The following is a 24563-nucleotide window of genomic DNA, read 5'->3' on the forward strand; positions in this document are numbered from 1 at the left end:
CTGCCTGCACTATAAGACCGTTTGATCTTGATCTTGTTCTGTTTACAGAAAGCACAGGGTCTGGCCCACCATGCTGATCAAATGAAATGATTAGTATCTAGAAAGCTATTAACTACTTTTTCTCCATCGCCTGGTTATGAAAAGCCCCAGGAAGCTTTTCACTTTTTATGTCACAGTAATTGGTGATAGGGGATACATCGCAACTGGAAATGTAAGCCTTCGTATCTTTTCCGTTTTTTGTCAGCTGTAAATCACAAAAAACTAACAGGTAGATTCATCAAGCATTTTTGCGAGCGCAAACGGTGCGAATCGCAAAATTCGGCCGTTTGCGCCCGCAAAAATGGCATTTGAGATTCATTTATGGTTCATAAACTCGCAATTTGTAAAAATCGCAAATAATTGCGATTTATCAAACTGCGATCACATTTAAGGAATCTCAATTAGAGATTCCTTAAATGCAATTCATGAACCATTTCAGAATTGCGAATTCGCAATTTTTGGCCACTATTTACCGCGTAGTCTGACTTCGTGGTAAATAGCGAAAACTTAGAAAAATGCACTTTAGTGCATTTTTCTAAGTTGTATGTTACACACACACGTCCTTTGGACATGTGTGTGCGCAACACCAGTGTACATGACCATTTCAGGGATGCTACGGGGTGTCCTTTGGACACCCCTGGCACCCTTGAAATTGCATCCTTATTTGCGATTAGCAAATTGCTAATCGTAAATAAGGAATAACTCCCCATTCATTCCTATGGGCCTTTAGGCCCATAGGAATGAATGGGGAGTTATTCCTCGCAAATAAGGAAGCTGTAGAAATTGCAATTTTGTTTGCGATTTCTACATGAATCCCATTTTGCGAGTCTTTAATAGCGATTCCTTAATAATCGCTATTAAGGACTCGCAAAACGGGACATTGATGAATCTGGCCGATAGAGTATTATTAAATTACTTGGTTTTGTCAGTGCAAAATCTTGGATCAATTATCGTAACTATTCCTTCAAGACTGCAAGCATGTGGCAGTAGGAAGAAGGCAATGGCTTTGAGATTCCAGAGCTGTATTACGGAATGGTTTGGGCCCCCTGCATACAACTGTGCGCTGTCTCATTTGCGCTGCGACCCTTTGACTGTTTATTTATGCACTGTATTATGATGCCGCGGCACAAAACCTTTCCAGAATAGGAAACCGTTTGTGCGCCCTCAAGCACAGAAATGTTGCAGCCAAAAATGCATTTACACCAGCGCTAACACAATATGCGCTCGGACGCAAACGCACAAACACAGAGCGCAAAGTCGGCGCCAACCTCGTGGCGCATTACAAACCAATCCTCCATAAGGCCGACGGGCGCATACTTCGGGACACATCGACAACTATCGCCGGCACAGTCATGTGTAATACAGCCTCAGGTGGATGAATGAGTACAGAGCATCAACCCTTCCTGGGCAACAGCTCCGTGATGTAACCGGCTGCTAAAGTGTCCGCTAGAAAGTCTTCCAAGTGGGAAACTTCAACTTATAAGAGACGATTAATTTGTAATGATTGTAAAGATCTGAATATTGTTTTGCAGTTAAAGGCGATCACAAATGTTGTTGTCTCTAAAACGCTAACTAGTCAGTTGAAAAGATGTCGGACCAACAGACTGGGCAAAGAAACATCTTTATGGGGTATGCATGTAGAATTTAACAGCTTCTGTAACAACAATATCTGAAGTAAAATGTCACAGAGTATAAATTAGACACAGGCCAATTAGCCTTTCCAGGATTTGTAGTCTCATCAAATATAATTTTTCTCACTGCCTTCAATATCCATACATTACAGGGCGACATGCTCAAACAATAGAATCAGTGCTCATTTTGAGATGGTGGTTGTAGGTGGGGCCCACTGGCACTCATTTTTCGAGTTTGGCCATTATTTTTACACATCAGACTTTGACCAAGAGCGAGAGAGGAAAAAAATCACAAAAGGAGGAAAGGAGGAGGAAGAGAACGGTGGAAAAACATTGACAACGGAGAAAAGTAGGCACGAAAAATAACCTGACAAGCGATATAAAGGGGCGGGGAGTGCCTGAACGTTGATGAAAGAGACCTGAGGTGAAATAATGAATCCACAGCCTTGGTATAGGCACCCCTACTATTTGACAGCACTGGCAGTGGGATTCAGACCAAAACTTTAGGCTCATCGCACTTATTCTTTCATAAATTAAGCACTTACTTGAGTACATGTTTTTAATGGACGGTATTTCAAGTCAAATATGCAACAGCATAAAAACTCCCATCTCTCAAGGAACAAGTGATTGTAGTCCAGGAACGCTATCTGTTACCACCTAACTGAGCTCCATATTCGAATAGGAATGTAATGGACTAACTAGTGAAGAATGTATTTCCCAGAGAACCTGAGTCTGTGCCCACGTATGATAATGTTTTGTTATGGGGCTCCTTTTTGATTCTTGTGCCATCCAAGGTGGGAACTGCACATCCGATAACTACATATAAAGATATACTTATTGTGCCACTCACTTAAGTAGCCTTGTTAAACATGTGTCAGGCCTGCCATTACAGCATGTGCATGCACTTTTAAACTGCCATTTTGATCTCTGTTTTTAATACATATAAGCCACCCTTAGGGTAGGTCCTAAACAGTCAAAAGGGCAGGGTGCATTTTATTTAAAAAAGTTTGCCATGTACCTTTAAGTTTTTCATGTCTAGGGAGTGACTAACTCTCAAGTTTGTTTTTTAGTACTGTGAGGCCTACCTCTTCCATAGGATATTATTGGGTTACCGTATTACATTGAATAAGTGATAACTTTTGTTTGGGAACAGATAGAAATATCATGTTTGGTGTCTGAGGAATTGCAATCTAAAATCCTTTTCAATTGGAAAGTCAGTGTTTAAGTCCCAATTCTGAAAATGCAAATGTTTAGAAAGTCAGCATTTTCTTATCCTTCCAAATCATTTGATACTTGCAGACTGTTTCCTGGGTCACATGACTAGGTGTAGTTGGCCTTTGTGTAGTCCTCCCAGATAGCCACACAATAGAGGGCTTTGGTGTAGGCAGGTGGGGCATCCTGACTTGATGAGAGGGTGGCAGAGTGGAGACTTTTGTCATATTAATACTTCAAAGACACTGCCACAGTTCCCACACACAGAACTTCACAGTAGCCTATTACGATTGTAGACAGACTGGAGGTAGGACAGGGAGGCATGAAATTCCAAACACCTCTGTGGAGAGGGGAACTCCAGAAGCTTCTCCCATTTCAAAGCTAGCACAAGGGAAACAAATGGGACTCTTAGACCCACTCTTAGGTAAACTCCTGGACCTGTAGACACTACAGAACAACTGCCTTGATGCCAGAAGACTGCCCTGCTGCCTGTGCAGGAAGACTGGACCTGCACCCTTCCCGGAAAGACTCAGAGGGCAAGTTATCTGGCCTCCTGTTCTGAGCTACAGGGAAGGAACACGCTCCAAAGGTTTCCCTGCAACTCCAGAGCTGACCTGCTGCAACTGGACCTGCTTGATCCCTGCTGGCCTCTGCTGGAGTTAGTTCCTGAATCTCAAAATGTGCCTTCCAGGTCCTGGACCCTTGATGTGGCATCAGTTGACCCCTTCCTAGAAAAAAGAAGAAATCCTGAAGTTTTGGGCTCTTTACAACTGCGAACAGGCTGGTTCGTGCCAAAATCTTGCCGCCTGCACCGACAGACAACATGAAGCTTTGGTGAACCTAACTCTTCGGGCCACAATGACCGCTAGGGACGATCAGCAATGCGAGATCTGTACTTCGCTCTACAGCCTCGAAACCCCGCAGTGACAGTCAGCACAAATCTCCAACAACGTCAGTCTGTGATACCTTACAGGGTCTTCGTGCTACAGTGACAGCCATCAGCGATGCCCAGCCTGTTCTTCATGCTACAGAGACTACCATCCACAACGCTCTCCCTGCTTCTCATGGCCTCCTAAATGGGAACTAGACTCTTTGCGCTAGACTTTAGAAGGTGACCCTGTCAACGGGACTAAGCAGATCCCTGTAGTACTCCGTCACAGTCGGCCTGAACTCGTGACTTTTTCCTGGTCTTGCAAGACCAGATAACTGCAAGTGGTGTTTTGAGATTTTGACAGAGAGAACAATAACACTTCAAACCTGTGAGCGCTAAGACAATCTTGCGGCACGAAATGCTGATGGACTTCACAAACTGTCAGCGCTGTTTAGAGGGAAGCTGTGTGGGTGCGGAGAACACACTACTCTACAGCGTCCTAATGCCAAACTACATTTTCCAACAGGCCTTGTACTACCATCTAGTTTTGAGTTGTGGCAGCATGTTGGATTTCTGGGTATTACTTCCTTCATGGATCTTAGCATCTCTGTTAGAACAGCATAATATTGTGTTACGGTAGCAAGCAAGCCATTTTTTATTTTTTTGGGGTGATTTCCAGAAAAGCACATGTGATACAGCACATGGATACAATACGACCTTTAAAATACACATTAGTGTAGTTGGTCAAAAAAGGCAAGGATAAAACAAATTTACAAGTGCTATACAAAGTTAAACTTCATTCTCTGTGCTAGTGATAGGTCTGTATTTAAAACCAGGCACAGTGCATTCAAATGCAGCTTTAAAGGAGACATACAAGGGGTAAAAACAATTCCCTTAGGTTAGGAGAGTAGGGGTAGCAAGGACAGTACTTTTCAGTCGACATCTCCAAATTGAGGGACAGTGAAAGCAATCAGTTGGGAGGGATTGGACTTAAGTATCCTTGAAGCAATTCTGAAGTCACTAACGCCCAGGTTGAGGCACAATAGCAAGATACATGCCCTCCTATAGGCATGATATGTGGACAGAAGAATAATACATGATCAATACATTCATTCACTGGTCTCAAGGCAAAATGTACAATTCATAAGAGGTTCGGAAAAGGGGCAACACCACTTTGCAGTAAAAGTGTGTAGCGGTCTGAAATTTAATGAACAGAGACCTGGCAATTGGAGGCTCAATGAGGTCCATTTAGTCATCAAAGCAGTAAGCATCCTTGAATTCTATAAATGCTGCAGTCGGGTACCAGCCCTCCCAGATCTGTGCAGCCACCATCCACAGAGTTCCAGTAAATCCTCTTAAGTGCGAGCTTGGAGACACTGCTTGGAGACTCAAGATGCTCCCAAAGGTTTACACATACAGTTTCTGTAAGACAGTATGGAATCCAACCAGGCCCTGGGATATTGAGGATTTCGCCAAGGCCTAAACGAAAGGACACCAATGCCTCAGAGCACCAGATTCACCTCCAGTACAGCAGGGGTCTGCGTCCAACTCTGTGAATGAGAAATCTGAGACAAAGATCTAAATGGAGATCAAACAGTGGCGTGCTGGGAGGGAGATTAGTTAAGACTTGCAGAAAATGGTTCTCCACCAGTTCCAGATCGCTAATGTTCACCTGCCCACAAAGGTACCCTCCGTATAAAGACCCCCCGCAGAGCTTGTAATCTATATATTTGAAATGCAGGGCATATGGGACGAACGATGGAGCTGTAGAGGGCCCTCAGGATACCACCTGAATAGTGCTCCAGCCTAAGTTTGCACTTCTGGATCTGGGGGACCAACCAAAGTCTTCATTAAGGGTGAAGCCTAGATAATTAAATGTTCAAACTCTCTCCAGAGGAACACTGTTGAGGACTGGGGATGGTTAGGTTGAATGGCAGAGATTCAAGACCATGTACTTCGTTTTGCTAAGATTTATTTTCAGCCCTTGCAACCTGCAGAAGACAGCGAACTGGTCCAACAAGTTTTGGATGCCCATAGGAGAATTCAAGACCAGCAGCATGTCGTCCTCAAACAGCAGCACAGGGTTCTTCCTCTTGGCCAGGGACAGGGCATCATGAATACATTGCTCTAAGTTTACTACCAAAAGTCATTGATAAATAGCAGGTACAGGGTTGATGCTAAGACGCACCCATGCTTAACACCCCTGGATACTGGAATGGAATCGGTCAGCTCCCCAAGAGGACCACATCTGACTTGGGCGTAATTATTCAAATAAAGCCTGCTGTAGATGCTAACTAGATATTTGGTAGCCCAGACTGTTTTGCTAGATCTGTTGTGTTTCTTTGGTTTCGTTTTAAAGGACATTGGGAATACAGAGGAGTTGTCTAAAAGTCTAGTCATGTTGTGAAAATGAATTTCGAAATATGTTGAGAATGTCCCTTGAAGTGAAGTCTGTAGAATTGTTACCAAACTTAAGAATATCCTGTGATTGACAGGAAGACATCTTAAGTCTGAACGATTTTGCACCTCCTATGCATTCAAGTAATGTGTAATGTATTCAGAGTTTCACTAATGCATATAAAAGTGCCACATTTATGAATCACAGGACATTGCGTATGCTAAATACTTTGCAGTGACACATCTGACAAGAAAAACCTATAACTTGTATGCTACAGAGAACGCATAGTGACAATACTTGAGGTAGTTATCCCTCCTATCAAGAGAATATTTGATGAACATATATTTAAGATACTAATTTCTTGTATGCTTAGTTTCAGGGAAAACAAGTCCTACTGTAAAGAGAGTGGTCGCTAAGGTGTGACCTCTCACTATTACCGTTAAATGCAGGACTTCTATGTACAGTTACTAAAAAATATCTCATTGCTTTTAGACAAACCCACTACACCTTGTAGACTTTAGTGCCCAACAGAAGTAACAACTCTGATGGTAAGATCCAGTCTCTGTTTTCCCTCTCATCCAATTACTCTTTGCCCATTGTTACCACTGGCTCTCCTATTATTGTGTATGTGGTCATTGGTGGAGCCGGTGAGAGATAGCAGAGTGCTTTGTTCCCATTTGCCCATGATTAAAAGGTTAGTGCTTTCTGACAGCCAGCTATATGTGCCTCCATCTGATTACTGCAGACATCTTGTGGTTCCTGTCAAGTATTACTCACTGCAAGACAGACAAAGTAGTTCCAAAGCCAACTGACATTACCCCACCATGAAGATTTGGAAAGCTTCCAAAGGATCTAAATAAAGTACATCTTAGAATTTCACATCTTCTACAGTAAGTGGTACCTAAATAGGACATCCTTAGCACCAACCAGTGTTTTTTTACACTCTAAGTCATTCATTTGTTACGAAAACTGCTTCATTCACCTTCCCCATGTCAGAGTTGCCACGCATTGCTGACAAATAGGTACACTGACTGACTTATCCCTACTGGTGAATGATTTTGAAAGTAAGTGCTGAGGCATGGTTTGAGATCAAATTAGATATTGGGTCAAGATTTATAAGAACTGTAAAAAAGAGTCAGTCATTGAAATCATTTTAAGAGTCATAAAATGTCTCTGGGTGGCTCTAAAAGTTTAATGCACAGTTTCTGAAAGTGATCAAATAGTTTAATCTATTTCACGGAATTACAATGTACAGATAAGGAAAGATAAATGGCTAAAAGCAAGAAATAGAATATTTACACTTAATGCAATTGTATGGATACCACCTAAATGTATAACTCTTTAACGTTGAGTATGTTTGCTTTAGAAGCCACTGTATTTCACAGGCTATAATTGGCACTGATCAATCCAGGGGCAACAATATGTTTCTATAGGTGCGGCACAAAATTGCCTACCTTTTTCACGTCACAAATACATCACCAATACTTAAAAGATATATGGCATAAATATGCACTTAGAACATATTTCTTGTGTGGTTTATTGAAATAATGCTAGTGTTTAACTTGACATCATTATTAAAGAGCGCATTCACTGTAGGACTAGAGAATCTACTCACACTGTGTGTTTTACCATAACTGATTGACTGCAATAAATCATCCTCATTTAGTAGATAATGTACTTACTATAAAGATGAAATTCGACTTTCATAATATGAGTCTTAATACATTAAACAATACTTACTGTTTAGATAACTGGATAGAAAACCTCCTCACATATGTAGAATGTGATTGTACTTAAAACCATATAAGACATATGTAATGTGTGCATTATTATTTCATATATTTTATTAAAACGTAGTTCCTAGCTATACTGACGTGAATATTTTGAAGACTTACTGAATGTTACATGTAAAGTGAATCTAATGCACTAGAAACTTATATTAATTTATGTTGAAAAGTGCACATGCATATTAAATGTGCAGCACTGAGTTAATACTTTAAGTTGCTCTCACATTATAGGCCTGTATTTTACTATGCTGCATAAAAGTTGTTTTCATTTTCTGCTAACATGCCATTTTTTGCAGGTATTCACAGGCATTGTAAGTTGTAGAACAGATACATTACTGTACTATAGATAGAGGAGAGCGCTTAAGAAGAAGACCTTAACGAAATAACATGGAGAAACAGAGCGTCAGCTGAAAGGCCTATTGAGCAAATGTTGCGAACTGACTTGCGCGTCAGAAAGAAATGTAGTTCCCATGTTCCATATGAGACTTTCCTCCGATGTTGCAGTCTGTAAACATGAGAAATGGACTAGAACAATAGACCCCTCATGATATGTACAAAGGGAGTGTAACCTAGAGAACTTTGTGTGTTATAATTTAGTGTTCACATCATTAGAGATTAGATCCCTCTCGACATCCTTTCAGAGACTTTCCCCTGAAAGCTTAGAGCATTTCATCGAGGCTTAGAACTCTGTTCTTTCTTTCGATTCTTTCCTAAAAGTAGCTTAGGCGGATACTTACTCACTGACCCATAGAAGACTTTTGACAGAGCTTCTGACATCAGCTGACTCTTTCTTTACTAACTTTTCCCTTGCTTGATTTTAATTTCCTTTATGGAAATTCCTGATTGAGACTCCCTGATAAATCTACGAACCTCCTTTGGTAGGAACTCTATTTTAGGAAGTCTAGATTAATTCATACATGGACAACAGAACTTGTGACTCGTTCTCCGAGCATCAAGTGTTATTGCAAATCTTTTGCATTACTGTGACTGAATTGCTTGTCTGCCTCATATTGGTCCGCATTAATTTCTTTCACAGGCTAGGACTGCCTGTGGCTATTCTGTATTTCTATAGCATGGTTTTAAGAGTTCTGTATCTTAATTTGATTTCGAATTTGTAATAAACCTTCTTAACCCTAGCTACTGATTCCTAGTCACATTGTGCAGCCAAATGGGCTGCACTGTTAAGTGAAATTTGATTGATGTTAATGTTAACTCTCATCACATCTCAGTCGGAGAAAAGGTCCACTGGAGGACCAATGGTAAGCAAGTGGGCCCAGAAAACTCAGTATGACTAGAAAATAAATCACGAAAGCACAGGTGCCTGCCCTCACCATATTGCTACAGTATAGACACATAAAGGCCTTATCACTGACTTCTACGCTATTTGCAATGACTTTTTAAACTGAATTCTCATGAATTTGCAAAATTCATAATTTAGCAGTTCTATGAACTTGCAATATTATGGCATTTTACTTTGTTACTCTATTGAAATTCCCAGATGTTTGAAGGAAAATGTTTCCACAACATTAATTGCACTTGGTTGTAATAGAAAGAAAAAAGAGCAATCATTCAAAGTGCTGGACCTTTTCTCTAACACAACTCATTTGTAGGATAATTCTCCTGCAAAGGTTCAAACATATTGACAAATTACTTGAAATATGCAACCTTTTTCTTATAATATCATGGAAAGTTTGAAAAACAGTTCACACAATTTTGTATACACATTAATTTGGATTTACATTACATATATATAGTGACCTACAAACCAGCATCGGCTGCTGCCAATGCAACTTGGGGGGAGGGTTATCGCATGAAAATAAAATGTTTAAACACTTAGCTTTTGCTGCCGACCCACCTTCTTCTGATCTCTCTTCGTGACACACCGCGCTGCTGCAGGCACTACAATCTCCAGGAGCACAGGCTTCCAGAATCCACCCAATCCCAGTGCTTCTCCCACCATGAGAGAAGCACTGGGATTGGGCGGAGCGGGCCAGTTTAACCCTCCGAGGGGACTGGTAACTTGTGCCCTGATGATATCTGCCAGGAACAGCCTGGAGATATCAAAATGTGCATGTTGGTTTGGCCAGCTGTGGATGACCGGCCAATCCTACATGTGCACTTTCAGTGCCTACTACCAATCTCCCCGTGCTGAGGTGGAGACATGACTCCGCCCTGCCCCAGACTAGCGTTTGTGGACTAGAAGTGAAAAATAAAATGACAATGTGTGCTGGCTGTGAGAAGTTGGCCTGATATATAGTGCTCACTATTCTAGTGATCACTTTGTATCATACCAAACAACCCTTATTGATGATTGGTTGTAAGTCAACCTTTCAGACCAGCTATCCTAGTAGCATGGACACGAGCAGTCTTCAGGCTAAACTCTAGAGGGCGTGTTAAGCCAGTTGTTTTACTATCACATATACCCCTTGAACACCAAGTGAAAGGACACCACACAAGTTGTTATAAAAATATAAGATATTTATTAATAACAGTTCTACCCTGAACTCTTTATGAGTCAGGGAGCTAAGCACAATACAAAACTCTTACGAAAATACTTTAAGTTGCACAATTTACACAAATGCCCGAGGGGCACGAAAAAACCATATACTACAAAAGTGGATTGCGAAATACTAGCAGGTAAGTAACAAGATCCAGAGGCTTCAGGATCGCTAGAACTACACTACTGAACCTTAAGATTACGACCAGGAGGCCTAGGGAGATCGGGTGCAGAGTGTGCACTCTCACGCGGGATGCGGGACAAAGTCTATGGATGCTAGATTTCGTAAAGTTAGTGTTATCGGACGAATCCGACTAGTTAGGCTGAAAACGAAAAAGGATCTGGACACTTAGATAGTGAACCTACGTTGGAGCACCGAAATGCTCGAGTTACCTAGCCCAGGGGCTGCGGCTGCATAGGGTTCAAAAGACGTCGGGAATCCTCGTTACAGTCTATGAAGCCTGAAAGAAGAAGTTGCTGGCAGGCGACCAGTGATGAAGTTCGATGGGATCTAAGCCTGGATCGGAGTTGAAGATGACCTGAAAGCAGAGGGGACTCAGTTCTTGATCACTAGCCAGTGATCAGATGGGCACCAGGATGGCACCGGAGGAGGGCACCTCGACCAGGTGAGTGGGCGACGCTTGGCTCTGCAGTCTCTCGGACCAGGAGGCGTTGTCGGCGACCAGGATGGAGGGGCGAGCTGTCCCACGAGGGTGTCTGCTGTCGGCGCTGCTGAAACCAGGATTGGAGCAACAAGCCTTGGCAAAGGCAAGCCCACGCGGTGGACTCAAGATGGCGTCTGGAGTGGACCAGGAGGGTCCAGGGTGCTCCTCTGTTGGAGGGGAGCAAGGGCCAGGTTGGAGCAACCAGACCAGCGGTGAAATCGTCGTGGTACGTCGTCAAGAGGGTCACTAGCCAACGGGCAAGTGACCGGACAACGTGGCAAGCAGCAAGGAAGCAGAAGGGCCCCACGCAGATCTCGTGGATGCTGGGGAGCTGGACTTCGGTGCTGGAGCTGCTTAGGGTTAGGGCTTCTCAAACCCCAGTGCACTTACTCGAGGGTCTCTCGGGGGTCGTGCTGGAGAAGCGTCGTGCAGGTCTTGAAGATGGCCGGTCCCACGCGTCTCGTCGCACCCACGAATCTCAGCTGTGCTGGATGATGTAGGTAGAGGTCAGAGATGGCGGGGAATCTGGATCTCGTTGAGCTGGGCAGTCTTGATCCGGAGGATGGACTTACAGCAAACCGCAAGAGCTTCGATGGTGCCTGCTGGTGCAGGGTGGCTACTCCTTAGCCACAAGGGAGAGTCTTCAGAAGAGTCAAGAGTTCCTTTCGTGGAAAGTAGTTTCAAGATCCAAGATGATCTAATTTGGGAAGGGGGCCTGCTCCTACCTTTATCCTAAGAAAAGGGGCTGGCACGCGACTAAGTCCTGCCCTATGGGTGGGACTAGGAGGGGGGTGGTTACACCCCTCTCCTTTGTCCGGTCTCTCCCCAGCTCAAGGGCTGGTGTGCCCCAGGAACTGGTTTGAGCCGGCATATGCACAGTGAGCACCGGGGTGCCACTTGCAGTCACCTTCCTTTCAGCCCTGCCTACCTGGGATACACAAAATCCTGTCTGGGATGGTGCTGGCACCGCCCCTGACAGGAAACCCTTTGTCCATGCCCCCGTTGCTGGAAGGACTCCCAGCAGCAGGATGGCAGACTTGTGTCTCGGTGGCAGCATCCATTTTGTGGAGCTGAGGCTATGTCTGACTTTAACCGGGGTTCACAGTTACATACATGTCGTGTCCCTCTAGAAGGGTGGAATGCTAACCCCGTCGCCAGAATTGGTGAGGGGTTAGTATTCCAATTCGTATGACACCTTACTCCACATGTTTTGATAATGCTATACCAAAGTTAGCATTTAACCGCGAGGATTATAATGCACTTAAGAGTATATGGTATAGCGTTATCATGGAACAGCTATTTGGACTTGGTTCCGCAAGCTGCAAACGGGCTCAGCTCATGCCAGAGCACCATCTCACATAATTCCAAGCACTCTGCCTTCAGGATTGATAAGGCCTGCCATAGGAGTGACTGATAGGAATATATGTGTCCATTTTAGGTTTAGATATAGGAATACTATATCTAAAGCAAAGGGTGTTTACACCACCTTGCCCCAGCTGTCGTGCAGCCAGTTGCGTCTGTTTGGGTGGCCAGCCAGGGGTGGCATAATACATGCTTCAGCCCCTGGTAGGCCCTGGGTACACCTATGCCTTGGATACCTAAGGTATGCTACAAATGGGGGTGGGGTCGCACACTACTCACACACCGGCGGTGTCGCCCCTAAGGACTCTGGTTAATGTAGTAAAGTGTTCGCGATGCATCATCTTTCGATCTTCTGCTATCTTCGCTGTCTTCGCCATCCCTGGACACGTGTTTCGGGGTATTACCCCTCATCAGCAGGGATAGGCCGTGTACTGGGGTTGCCGATGGCTGCCAATATCTGCCAGGTATAGTACCACTCAGGCGCGTAGGTGCGGGATCCCAGGCTCGTCAGCCCGCTGCTCAAGGGAGCTTTAAAGTTACAAATGGGGGTGGGGTCGCACACTACTCACACACCGGCGGTGTCGCCCCTAAGGACTCTGGTTAATGTAGTAAAGTGTTCGCGATGCATCATCTTTCGATCTTCTGCTATCTTCGCTGTCTTCGCCATCCCTGGACACGTGTTTCGGGGTATTACCCCTCATCAGCAGGGATAGGCCGTGTACTGGGGTTGCCGATGGCTGCCAATATCTGCCAGGTATAGTACCACTCAGGCGCGTAGGTGCGGGATCCCAGGCTCGTCAGCCCGCTGCTCAAGGGAGCTTTAAAGTTACAAATGGGGGTGGGGTCGCACACTACTCACACACCGGCGGTGTCGCCCCTAAGGACTCTGGTTAATGTAGTATAGTGTTCGCGATGCATCATCTTTCGATCTTCTGCTATCTTCGCTGTCTTCGCCATCCCTGGACACGTGTTTCGGGGTATTACCCCTCATCAGCAGGGATAGGCCGTGTACTGGGGTTGCCGATGGCTGCCAATATCTGCCAGGTATAGTACCACTCAGGCGCGTAGGTGCGGGATCACAGGCTCGTCAGCCCGCTGCTCAAGGGAGCTTTAAAGTTACAAATGGGGGTGGGGTCGCACACTACTCACACACCGGCGGTGTCGCCCCTAAGGACTCTGGTTAATGTAGTAAAGTGTTCGCGATGCATCATCTTTCGATCTTCTGCTATCTTCGCTGTCTTCGCCATCCCTGGACACGTGATTCGAAAGAAGATGCATCGCAGAAAACGGTACTACAATTTCCATGGTCCTTAGGGGTGATCCCGCTGGTGTATTAGCAGTGTGCGACCCCATTTTGTGAATGTTTATGCTCCTTGGAGCCGTGAGCTGACGAGCTCGGGATCCCGCACCTGCGTGCCTTTGTGTGGTACTATACCTGGTAATATGTGGCAGCACGCAGCAACCCCAGAAGATAGCCTAATCCTTGCTGACGAGGGGTAAACACCCCGAAACACGTGTACAGGGATGGCGAAGATTTGAAGATACGCGAGAATTTGAAAGAAGATGCATCGCAGAAAACGGTACTACAATTTCCATGGTCCTTAGGGGTGATCCCGCTGGTGTATTAGCAGTGTGCGACCCCATTTTGTGAATGTTTATGCTCCTTGGAGCCGTGAGCTGACGAGCTCGGGATCCCGCACCTGCGTGCCTTTGTGTGGTACTATACCTGGTAATATGTGGCAGCACGCAGCAACCCCAGAAGATAGCCTAATCCCTGCTGACGAGAGGTAAACACCCCGAAACACGTGTACAGGGATGGCGAAGATTTGAAGATACGCGAGAATTCGAAAGAAGATGCATCGCAGAAAACGGTACTACAATTTCCATGGTCCTTAGGGGTGATCCCGCTGGTGTATTAGCAGTGTGCGACCCCATTTTGTGAATGTTTATGCTCCTTGGAGCCGTGAGCTGACGAGCTCGGGATCCCGCACCTGCGTGCCTTTGTGTGGTACTATACCTGGTAATATGTGGCAGCACGCAGCAACCCCAGAAGATAGCCTAATCCCTGCTGACGAGGGGTAAACACCCCGAAACACGTGTACAGGGATGGCGAAGATTTGAAGATACGCGAGAATTCGAAAGAAGATGCATCGCAGAAAACGGTACTACAATTTCCATGGTCCTTAGGGGTGATCCCGCTGGTGTATTAGCAGTGTGCGACCCCATTTTGTGAATGTTTATGCTCCTTGGAGCCGTGAGCTGACGAGCTCGGGATCCCGCACCTGCGTGCCTTTGTGTGGTACTATACCTGGTAATATGTGGCAGCACGCAGCAACCCCAGAAGATAGCCTAATCCCTGCTGACGAGGGGTAAACACCCCGAAACACGTGTACAGGGATGGCGAAGATTTGAAGATACGCGAGAATTCGAAAGAAGATGCATCGCAGAAAACGGTACTACAATTTCCATGGTCCTTAGGGGTGATCCCGCTGGTGTATTAGCAGTGTGCGACCCCATTTTGTGAATGTTTATGCTCCTTGGAGCCGTGAGCTGACGAGCTCGGGATCCCGCACCTGCGTGCCTTTGTGTGGTACTATACCTGGTAATATGTGGCAGCACGCAGCAACCCCAGAAGATAGCCTAATCCCTGCTGACGAGGGGTAAACACCCCGAAACACGTGTACAGGGATGGCGAAGATTTGAAGATACGCGAGAATTCGAAAGAAGATGCATCGCAGAAAACGGTACTACAATTTCCATGGTCCTTAGGGGTGATCCCGCTGGTGTATTAGCAGTGTGCGACCCCATTTTGTGAATGTTTATGCTCCTTGGAGCCGTGAGCTGATGAGCTCGGGATCCCGCACCTGCGTGCCTTTGTGTGGTACTATACCTGGTAATATGTGGCAGCACGCAGCAACCCCAGAAGATAGCCTAATCCCTGCTGACGAGGGGTAAACACCCCGAAACACGTGTACAGGGATGGCGAAGATTTGAAGATACGCGAGAATTCGAAAGAAGATGCATCGCAGAAAACGGTACTACAATTTCCATGGTCCTTAGGGGTGATCCCGCTGGTGTATTAGCAGTGTGCGACCCCATTTTGTGAACCTAAGGTATGCTGTACAGGGACTGATAAGGTGGCCCAGTACCAATTAGTAAAATGCACCTAAGGTACATGGTTGTAATTTAGAGAGAGAACAGCTAGGCTGTGGGTCTGATTAGCAGGCCCACAGCCAGGGAAAGTCGTAAATCAGTGAAGCAAAAAGCAAAAATCTGGGGTGGCCATGGGATTGCAGACCCCACTCTCCTACATAACCCCCCCCCCCAAACTTAGGGACATTAAACTAACCTTGACCAGGTGAGTCATCTTGCTCTAAGTGGAAGTACCTGGAGAGACCATCTGCATTACCATGGTCAGTTCCTGGGCGGTGCTCTACTGTAAAGTCCATCCCCTGTAGGGAAATGGACCACCTAAGAAGTTTGGGGTTTTCACCCTTCATTTGATTTAGCCATAAGAGGGGCTTATGGTCGGTCTGAACTTTGAAGTGAGTACCAAACAAGTATGGCCTCAACTTCTTCAGGGCCCAAACCACAGCAAAGGCCTCCCTCTCAATAGCTGACCAACGTTTCTCTCTAGGGGTCAGCCTTCTGCTTATAAAGCAATGGGCTGGTCATGACCATCAATATTCAGCTGAGATAGAACAGCTCCCACACCCAACTCAGAAGCATCTGTTTGGACAATGAATGGCTTGGAGTAGTCTGGACTCTTGAGAATAGGTGCAGTGCACATGGCCTGCTTTAGGTCATCGAATGCCTTCTGACAGCTAACTGTCCACTAAACTTTCTTTGGCATTTTTTTACTTGTCAGGTCATTAAGTGGGGTCACAATGGTCCCATAATTTCTGACAAATTTCCTGTAATAAACAGACAGGCCCAAGAAAGCTCTGACCTGTGTCTGGGTGTTTGGAGGAGCCCAGTCCTTTATGGCCTGTATCTTGCTCTCCAGAGGTTGAACTTGGCCTCCACCTACAAGGTGGCCCAAGTATACAACTTGACTCTGCCCTATCTGGCACTTAGTAGCCTTGATAGTGAGGCCTGCCTTTTGCAGGGCCTCTAAAACTTTCCTCAGGTGGATCAGGTGATCCTCCCAGGTGGAGCTAAAGACAGCAATATCGTCCAGAAATGCTGCACAAAAGTCATCCAACCCAGTGAGAACTTGGTTCACCAACCTTTGAAAAGTGGCAGGGGCTTTTTTTCAAACCAAAGGGCATCACCACAAATTGGTAATGACCACCTGGGGTAGAAAATGCTGTCTTGGCCTTGGCATCCTCAGCTAACCTGATTTGCCAATAACCAGCTGTTAGGTCAAATGTACTTAAGAAAGTTGCAGAAGCCAACTTGTCTATCAGTTCATCTGCCCTGGGTATTGGATGGGCATCTGTCTTAGTGACAGCATTGAGACCCCTGTAGTCTACGCAGAACCTCATCTCTCTTACCATCTTGGGTGTGAGGTTTAGGCACTAGAACTACAGGACTAGCCCAAGGGCTCTCTGAGGGTTCAATGACTCCCAATTCCAACATCTTTTGTACTTCAGTTTTTATGCAGTCCCTGACGTGGTCAGGTTGCCTGTAGATTTTACTCTTTATAGGCAGACTGTCTCCAGTGTCCACCTCATGTGTGCACCAGTTTGTCTGACTGGGGGTCAGAGAAAACATTTGTCTGAAGGATTGAAGGACTTGCCTACAATCCTGTTGCTGATGCTCAGAGAGGCTGTCAGAAAAGACTACACCATCCACTGACCCATCATCAGGGTTCTGAGTGAGCAGGTCTGGGAGAGGGTCACTCTCTTCCTCCTGTCCCTCATCTGTGGCCATGAGCAAGCCCATGTCCTCCCTGTCAACAAATGCTTTGAGCCTATTCACATGAAGTACTCTGTGAGGGCTCCTGGGAGTTCCCATGTCAACCAAGTAGGTGACTTCTCCCTTTTGTTCTATGATGATGTGGGGTCCAGACCATTTGTCTTGGAGAGCTGCTGGGGCCACTGGCTCCAACACCCACACCTTCTGTCCTGCATGGTATACAGTTAGGACAGCCTTTTGGTCATGCCAAGCTTTTTGAAGTTCCTGGCTGGCCTCAAGGTTTTTAGATGCCTTCTCCATGTACTCTGCCATCCTGGAGCGGAGACCAAGTACATAGTCCACTATGTCAAGTTTAGGCTTTTTGAGAGGTAACTCCCATCCTTCCTTCATAAGACATAGGGGTCCTCTTACAGGATGTCCAAACAAAAGCTCAAAAGGGCTGTAACCAACCCCCTTCTGTGGGACCTCTCTGTAAGCAAACAGAAGGCAGGGTAAAAGGATGTCCCATCTTCGCCTAAGCTTTTCTGGTAAACCTTTTATCATCCCTTTGAGGGTCTTGCTGAATCTTTCAACAAGCCCATTGCATTGTGGGTGATAGGGTGTGGTGAATTTGTAATTGACACCACATTCCTTCCACATAGCAGTCAAGTATCCTGACAAAGTTTGCACCTCTGTCAGAGATCACCTCCTTAGGGAACCCCACTCTGGAGAAAACTCCAACCAGGGCCCTTGCCGCAACAGGAGCTGTAGTGGTTCTAAGGGGAATAGCTTCTGGATACCTGGTGGCATGATCCACTACCACCAGTATAAATCTGTGCCCAGATGCTGTTGGGGGTCCATTGGTCCAACAATGTCAATCCCACTCTTTCAAAGGGAACCCCCACCACAGGTAGTGGTATAAGGGGGGCCTTTGTTGTGCCACCTGATTTGCCACTGGCTTGGCAGGTGATACATGAACGACAAAAGTTCTTAGTGTCCTCAGACATATGGGGCCAGTGAAAGTGTGGGGCAAGCCTGTCCCATGTCTTATTCTGGCCTAAGTGACCTGCAAGGGGAATTTCATGGGCCAAGGTGAGAAGGAAACCTCTCAGAGTCAAGGGGATGACCAGCCTCCTGGTAGCACCAGGCTTGGGGTCTCTTGCCTCAGAGTAAAGGAGTCCATCGTCCCAGTACACTTTATGGGCACCTGTGGCATTCCCTGCAGCCTCAGCAGCAGCCTGCTGTCTGAGGGGTTCAAGAGAGGAACAGTCTAACTGTGCCTGCCTCAAGTCTGCCCTGGAAGGGCCCCCTGTCCCAAGAAACTCAACCTGTTCAGGCTCAAGCTCTTCTAGGACAGTTCCTTCTGGGGTCTTGGGGTCAGTCTCCTGAGAGATCTGATCCTGTTCCTGAGGAAGGGGGGAAGGGTCAACCTAACTCCTACTGCTCTTTCTCTTGGTTAGTGTCTGGTCCATTGTTCCAGGATCCAGCACTAGTTCAGCTGGGCATTTCTTGGCCTGTGACCTAGTCACAGCAAGGACATGTGCTGACAAACCAAACATTTCCACATGAGTCCTATACTCCACATCTGACCATAAGGAGGATTCCAAATCATTGCCCATACACTTTTTAAATAAATGATACATTTTTGCTCACCCTTTATGACAGGGGAAAGGACCTCACCTCACCTGGACCGTGCTCAGGTCTACGAGGCCCGCTCTATGGATAGAAAAGCAGCAGACAGAGGGCAGAGACCACATGAGGCTACTATATAAGCAGTTCCAATAGTGTCCCCAATCCCCTCTGTTGTATATGTCATCTTCCTCCATTTAGTTAACAGGAAGAGAATCATCTTGCATAGTACTCCCACAGTGTCTTGGTATCCAACCTCGATATTTTTTACATATATAGATGGTAGTAAATGGTGATAAACAACCATCAGCATGTGCTACATTTCTACTAGTCTCATTGTGCCTACCAATGATGTTCTAGGCAATCATGTACTAGTGTCATTATCTAAATGAATATTCCGTGCTTGCCCATTTGCAGTCCTTCTGTGTCCTTTAGCAACCCATTACACTAGTTCAATAGGCTCAATTATGTTCCCAAAAGTACTAGGGCCTTACCTCTCCGTTGGTGCCTCAAGCTCAATCCTGAGACTTGGGGGAAGAACCGATCGGAAAGGGAACAGCGTATTTATCTCCACAGTAGGTCGGGAACTACTTTCTTCAAAACGCACTTGGCATATATTTAGGCAGGTTTCTAAAAGGCTGTGCTTGAGACACGCCGTCTAGTATTTGCTCAAACTGTTAGCACACCCGATGTATCGCTTGCCCAGTATTTGCTATTTACTCGTGAAAAGATCGCCGCCATTCCCATAGGCACCGCCTCATCTCTGGGCTGCAGAGACGCTTGGAACTAACGTCACCGTTTGTAGTTCCGCGCCGCTTTTTTACTTTATTTATCGAGCAGTGCCGAAAACACAAATCGTACGCCTCCTCAGAGCCATCACTATGCCTAAGGGTTACCACAGTCGATGGTACTTAAAGTAGGACTCATAGACGCTTAGAACTACAAAATGACGTCCAGACGTCACCATTTGTAGTTCCGCGCCGCTTTTTTCTTTATTTAACGAACAGTACCAAAAACACTGATCTTAAGCCCCCTCAAAGCCATCATTATGCTTAATAGTTACCACAATCAATGGTATTTAAAGTGGGACTCATGAATATTCCTCCATCCTTATTCTGGGTTTAACGGACTACAGGATGACGTCACACCGTCATACATTGTAGTTCATATAGCAAATCGACTACTATGAACGGGTATCTTTGATGATTAATATACCTTCTTACATAGATATATAAGAAAGACTGAACCACTCCAAAGTCAAGGATAACAATCAGTTTAGTAATGCATTATACAGCATACCAACATAAATATGCTGGGTGATGTTCTCTGAATAAGATGCTGTTATCACTTATTCTCTACCCACTTAGAACTACGCTATTTCGGGTAGAAAGGATACTTAATACTAAATAAAATTTTAAAAAAATAAAAACCTAATAGGTACTTGTCAATCCCTGGTATGATGTATGTGTAGACAGATCTGGATAATGTCCCGATTGGTCCTCGACTATGATTTTGAAGAACCCATGTAATATCTGGTCCAAGTTGTTACGCAATCTCAGGCTAGAAAGATTTGTCTAGTGTGTATGTTGTGTAAAAGAGGGGACATATAACTAAAGAACTATGGAGAACCAATCTAGAAGGAACAGATTAGGTCTACTAACTTGTGTAGTGCCTTAACCAATTAGACCTTATGTATGTCCTCCACTTATCAAGATTCAGAAGCCTTGGATCTTATAGTGAAGTCCACGGTATATCATCGTTTAATCCCAATGTATCCGTATGTAACTTGTAAATCCATTTCTGTTCTCGTTGAAACAGATATCTAGTGACATTGCTCATGTGTGCTTGTATAAATGGCTTCTCTAGAACAGTCCACTGAAAATCTGTTTCACAATGTTGCCTCTCTTCGTCATGGACTTTTTACAGCGAAATGAGCTCTTATGCTCTAACATTCGTGTTCGTACCTTTCGGGTAGTCATGCCCACGTACCTAATGGAGCACGAACATGTCAGCAGATAGATCAAATCGTTGCTGTTACAATTGCTGAAATGTGACTGTGACCAGGTTCTATCGGTACCTATGTCAATCTGTGTGGAATGTGTTGTCTGGGGACAAACTGAACAGCCACCACAGAGGTGGTGTCCCACAGCAGGTGGTAGATTCCATAGGGTACCCAACACTCTTTTCAGACTCTCTTTGGGACGAGTGTGTACAAGACAGTCTCGAATACTGCTTGCCCTTTTAAAAGCAAAAAGCGGCAAAGCAATCTTGTCATTACTGTGGTTGAGAATTCGCCAATGGTTCCTAACAATTTTCTGAATGTTATTGCGCCTGGTATTAAAAGTACTCACAAATGTGAGTCTGTCAATAGGAGTTTTGGGAACCGGTAGTTCCAAGAGGGCGTCACGGTTATTGTTATTTGCTCTCTTGCGGGACTTCTTTATCAGTGACTTGGGGTAATCTCTCTCTCTCAGTTGTAGTGACAAATTGTTGGCATGGGTTATGAAATTATCCGTATTCGAACAGTTCCTCCGCAAACGTAGGAACTGCCCATACGGTAAATTGTCACGTAGAGACTTGGGGTGGTGGCTGTCGTGTAAAAGTAAAGAATTTTTTTGCCATTGTTTTTTTTATATAGTTCACTCTGTAGGCCTGTGGATGTGACATATATAGAAAGATCTAGGAAGGCTAGTCTGTCCTTATGTGCCTCTAGCGTGAACTTCAAATATTGGTTTCTGCTATTTAGCCAGAGATGGAATTCTCTAATAGAGTCTAGACTACCTCTCCACACCACCAACACATCATCGATGTAACGCTTCCACCATCTAATAGATGCGTGGAATGGGTTGGTGGGGGTATGTACACGCTGTTGTTCAAAATAAAACACGTACAGGTTTGCTAGGCTCGGCGCGAAACGCTGCCCATGCTGGTACCACTGGTCTGAAGATAAATAGTATCTTCGAACCGGAAGAAATTGTCCTTCATGGCCAACCTGGCTAGCGCCATGATAAAAGGTACCGGTGTTATGGTATCACAGATGTTATCCCTCAGGATGGATGTCATGACTTCAAGAGTCCCATCCTGGGGGGTTGAAGTATACAAAGACTCTACATCGAAAGAGACCAACAGGTCTCTTTCAGGGTCAAATTCAATTTCAGGGAGAATTCGCAGGACATCCTTTGTGTCCTGGAGGTAGGTCAGCATCTTCTGTACAATAGGTCGTAAGAAAAAGTCTACGAAAGTGGAAAGCGGTTCTAAGGCCGACCCTATACCTGAGCCAGACAGCCAAGAATCTCCAGAAGGCAGGGCTATCAGGGAATCAACCCTCGTAGTGAATCTGTCCCAGAAAGTATTAAGCCGGATTGAAGAACAGGTGTTAAACAAAGGACTAGGGTTTGTGATGACTAATGATGGGACCCTTTTTCGTCCCATGTGAACTAAGTCAATTTTTTAGGAAGCTTAGACTTCATTATTTTTTCAAAGACAAAATAATTGACGAATCACTTAGTCCAGATGTTAACACTGGTCTGAAAGTTAAATCCAAATTTCAACCTCCTGCGCATACAGTCCCTCCGCAGGTTTTAGCTTTTGAGAAAGTTGTAGGGGATGATGTTGCGAAACTGTGGAACACTCAACAAAGATCCTTCAAGAACTTATCAGGGGCCGAACAGAAGGCATTGAAAGGGCTGTCTGATGATCAATCGATAATGATAAAACCGGCCGATAAAGGCGGTTCTATTGTCATTTTAAACACAATCGATTACAGGACAGAATGCCTAAGACAATTAAGCGAAAGACACACATACTTGCCTCTACAACAAGACCCTATTGAGGATCTTATGAAACAAAGCAGGTACATAGTAGAGGAGGCATCAGCTGAAGGATGGATCACTCGGAATGAGGCTTTGTTTTTGATAACTGAGCACCCGGTAATACCATATTTTTTACATTCTTCCGAAAGTGCATAAGCCGCAGAGGCCCCCCCCCCCCCGAGAGACCTATTATCTCCGGTATAGGGTTGGCCTTAGAACCGCTTTCCACTTTCGTAGACTTTTTCCTATGACCTATTGTACAGAAGATGCCCACCTACCTCCAGGCACAAAGGATGTCCTGCGAATTCTCCCTGAAATTGAATTTGACACTGAAATAGACCTGTTGGTGGTGGTGTGGAGAGGTAGTCTAGACTCTATTAGAGAATTCCATCTCTGGCTAAATAGCAGGAACCAATATTTGAAGTTCACGCTAGAGGCACATAAGGACAGACTAGCCTTCCTAGATCTTTCTACATATGTCACATCCACAGGCCTACAGAGTGAACTATATAAAAAACCAATGGCAAAAAATTCTTTACTTTTATACGACAGCCACCACCCCAAGTCTCTACGTGACAATTTACCGTATGGGCAGTTCCTACGGTTGCGGAGGAACTGTTCGAATACGGAAGATTTCATAACCCATGCCAACAATTTGTCACTACAACTGAGAGAGAGACATTACCCCAAGTCACTGATAAAGAAGTCCCGCAAGAGAGCAAATAACAATAACCGTGACGCCCTCTTGGAACCACCGGTTGCCAAAACTCCTATTGACAGACTCACATTTGTGAGTACTTTTAATACCATGAGCAATAACATTCAGAAAATTGTTAGGAACCATTGGCAAATTCTCAACCACAGTAATGACAAGATTGCTTTGCCGGTTTTTGCTTTTAAAAGGGCAAGCAGTATTCGAGAATGTCTTGTACACACTCGTCCCAAAGAGTGTCCGAAAAGAGTGTTGGGTACCCTATGGAATCTACCACCTGCTGTGGGACACCACCCCTGTGGTGGCTGTTCAGTTTGTCCCCAGACAACACATTCCACACAGATTGACATAGGTACCGATAGACCCTGGTCACAGTCACATTTCAGCAATTGTAACAGCAACAATTTGATCTATCTGCTGACATGTTCGTGCTCCATTAGGTACGTGGGCATGACTACCCGAAAGGTATGAACACGAATGTTAGAGCATAAGAGCTCATTTCGCTGTAAAAAGTCCATGACGAAGCTGACTAGACATTTCCTAGAGAGGCAACATTGTGAAACAGATTTTTAGTGGACTGTTCTAGAGAAGCCATTTATACCAGCACACATGAGCAATGTCACTAGATATCTGTTTTAACGAGAACAGAAATGGATTTACTAGTTACATACGGATACATTGGGATTAAACGATTTTATACCGTGGACTTCACTATAAGATCCAAGGCTTCTGAATCTTTATAAGTGGAGGACATACATAAGGTCTAATTGGTTAAGGCGCTACACAAGTTAGTAGACCTAATCTGTTCCTTCTAGATTTGTTCTCCATAGTTCTTTAGATATATGCCCCCTCTTTTACACAACATACACACTAGACAAATCTTTCTAGCCTGAGATTGCGTAACAACTTGGACCTGATATTACCTGGGTTCTTCAAAATCATGGTCGAGGACCAATTGGGACATTATCCAGATCTGTCTACACATACATCATACCAGGGATTGACAAGTACCGATTAAGTATCCTTTCTACCCGAAATAGCGTAGTTCTAAGTGGGTAGAGAATAAGTGATAACAGCATCTTATTCAGAGAACATCACCCAGCATAGTT

At 45.0% G+C, this 24563-nt stretch overlaps 1 protein-coding gene across 2 annotated transcripts in view; it reads right to left on the reverse strand.

Moving 5' to 3' along the window:
* The window catches only part of ATP8A2 (ATPase phospholipid transporting 8A2), a 1791179-nt gene that overhangs the window by 530669 nt on the left and 1235947 nt on the right, over positions 1-24563 (reverse strand). The window lies entirely within an intron of this gene.

This window comes from Lissotriton helveticus, chromosome 8 (assembly GCF_964261635.1).
Source record: "Lissotriton helveticus chromosome 8, aLisHel1.1, whole genome shotgun sequence".
Classification (NCBI taxonomy): domain Eukaryota; kingdom Metazoa; phylum Chordata; class Amphibia; order Caudata; family Salamandridae; genus Lissotriton; species Lissotriton helveticus.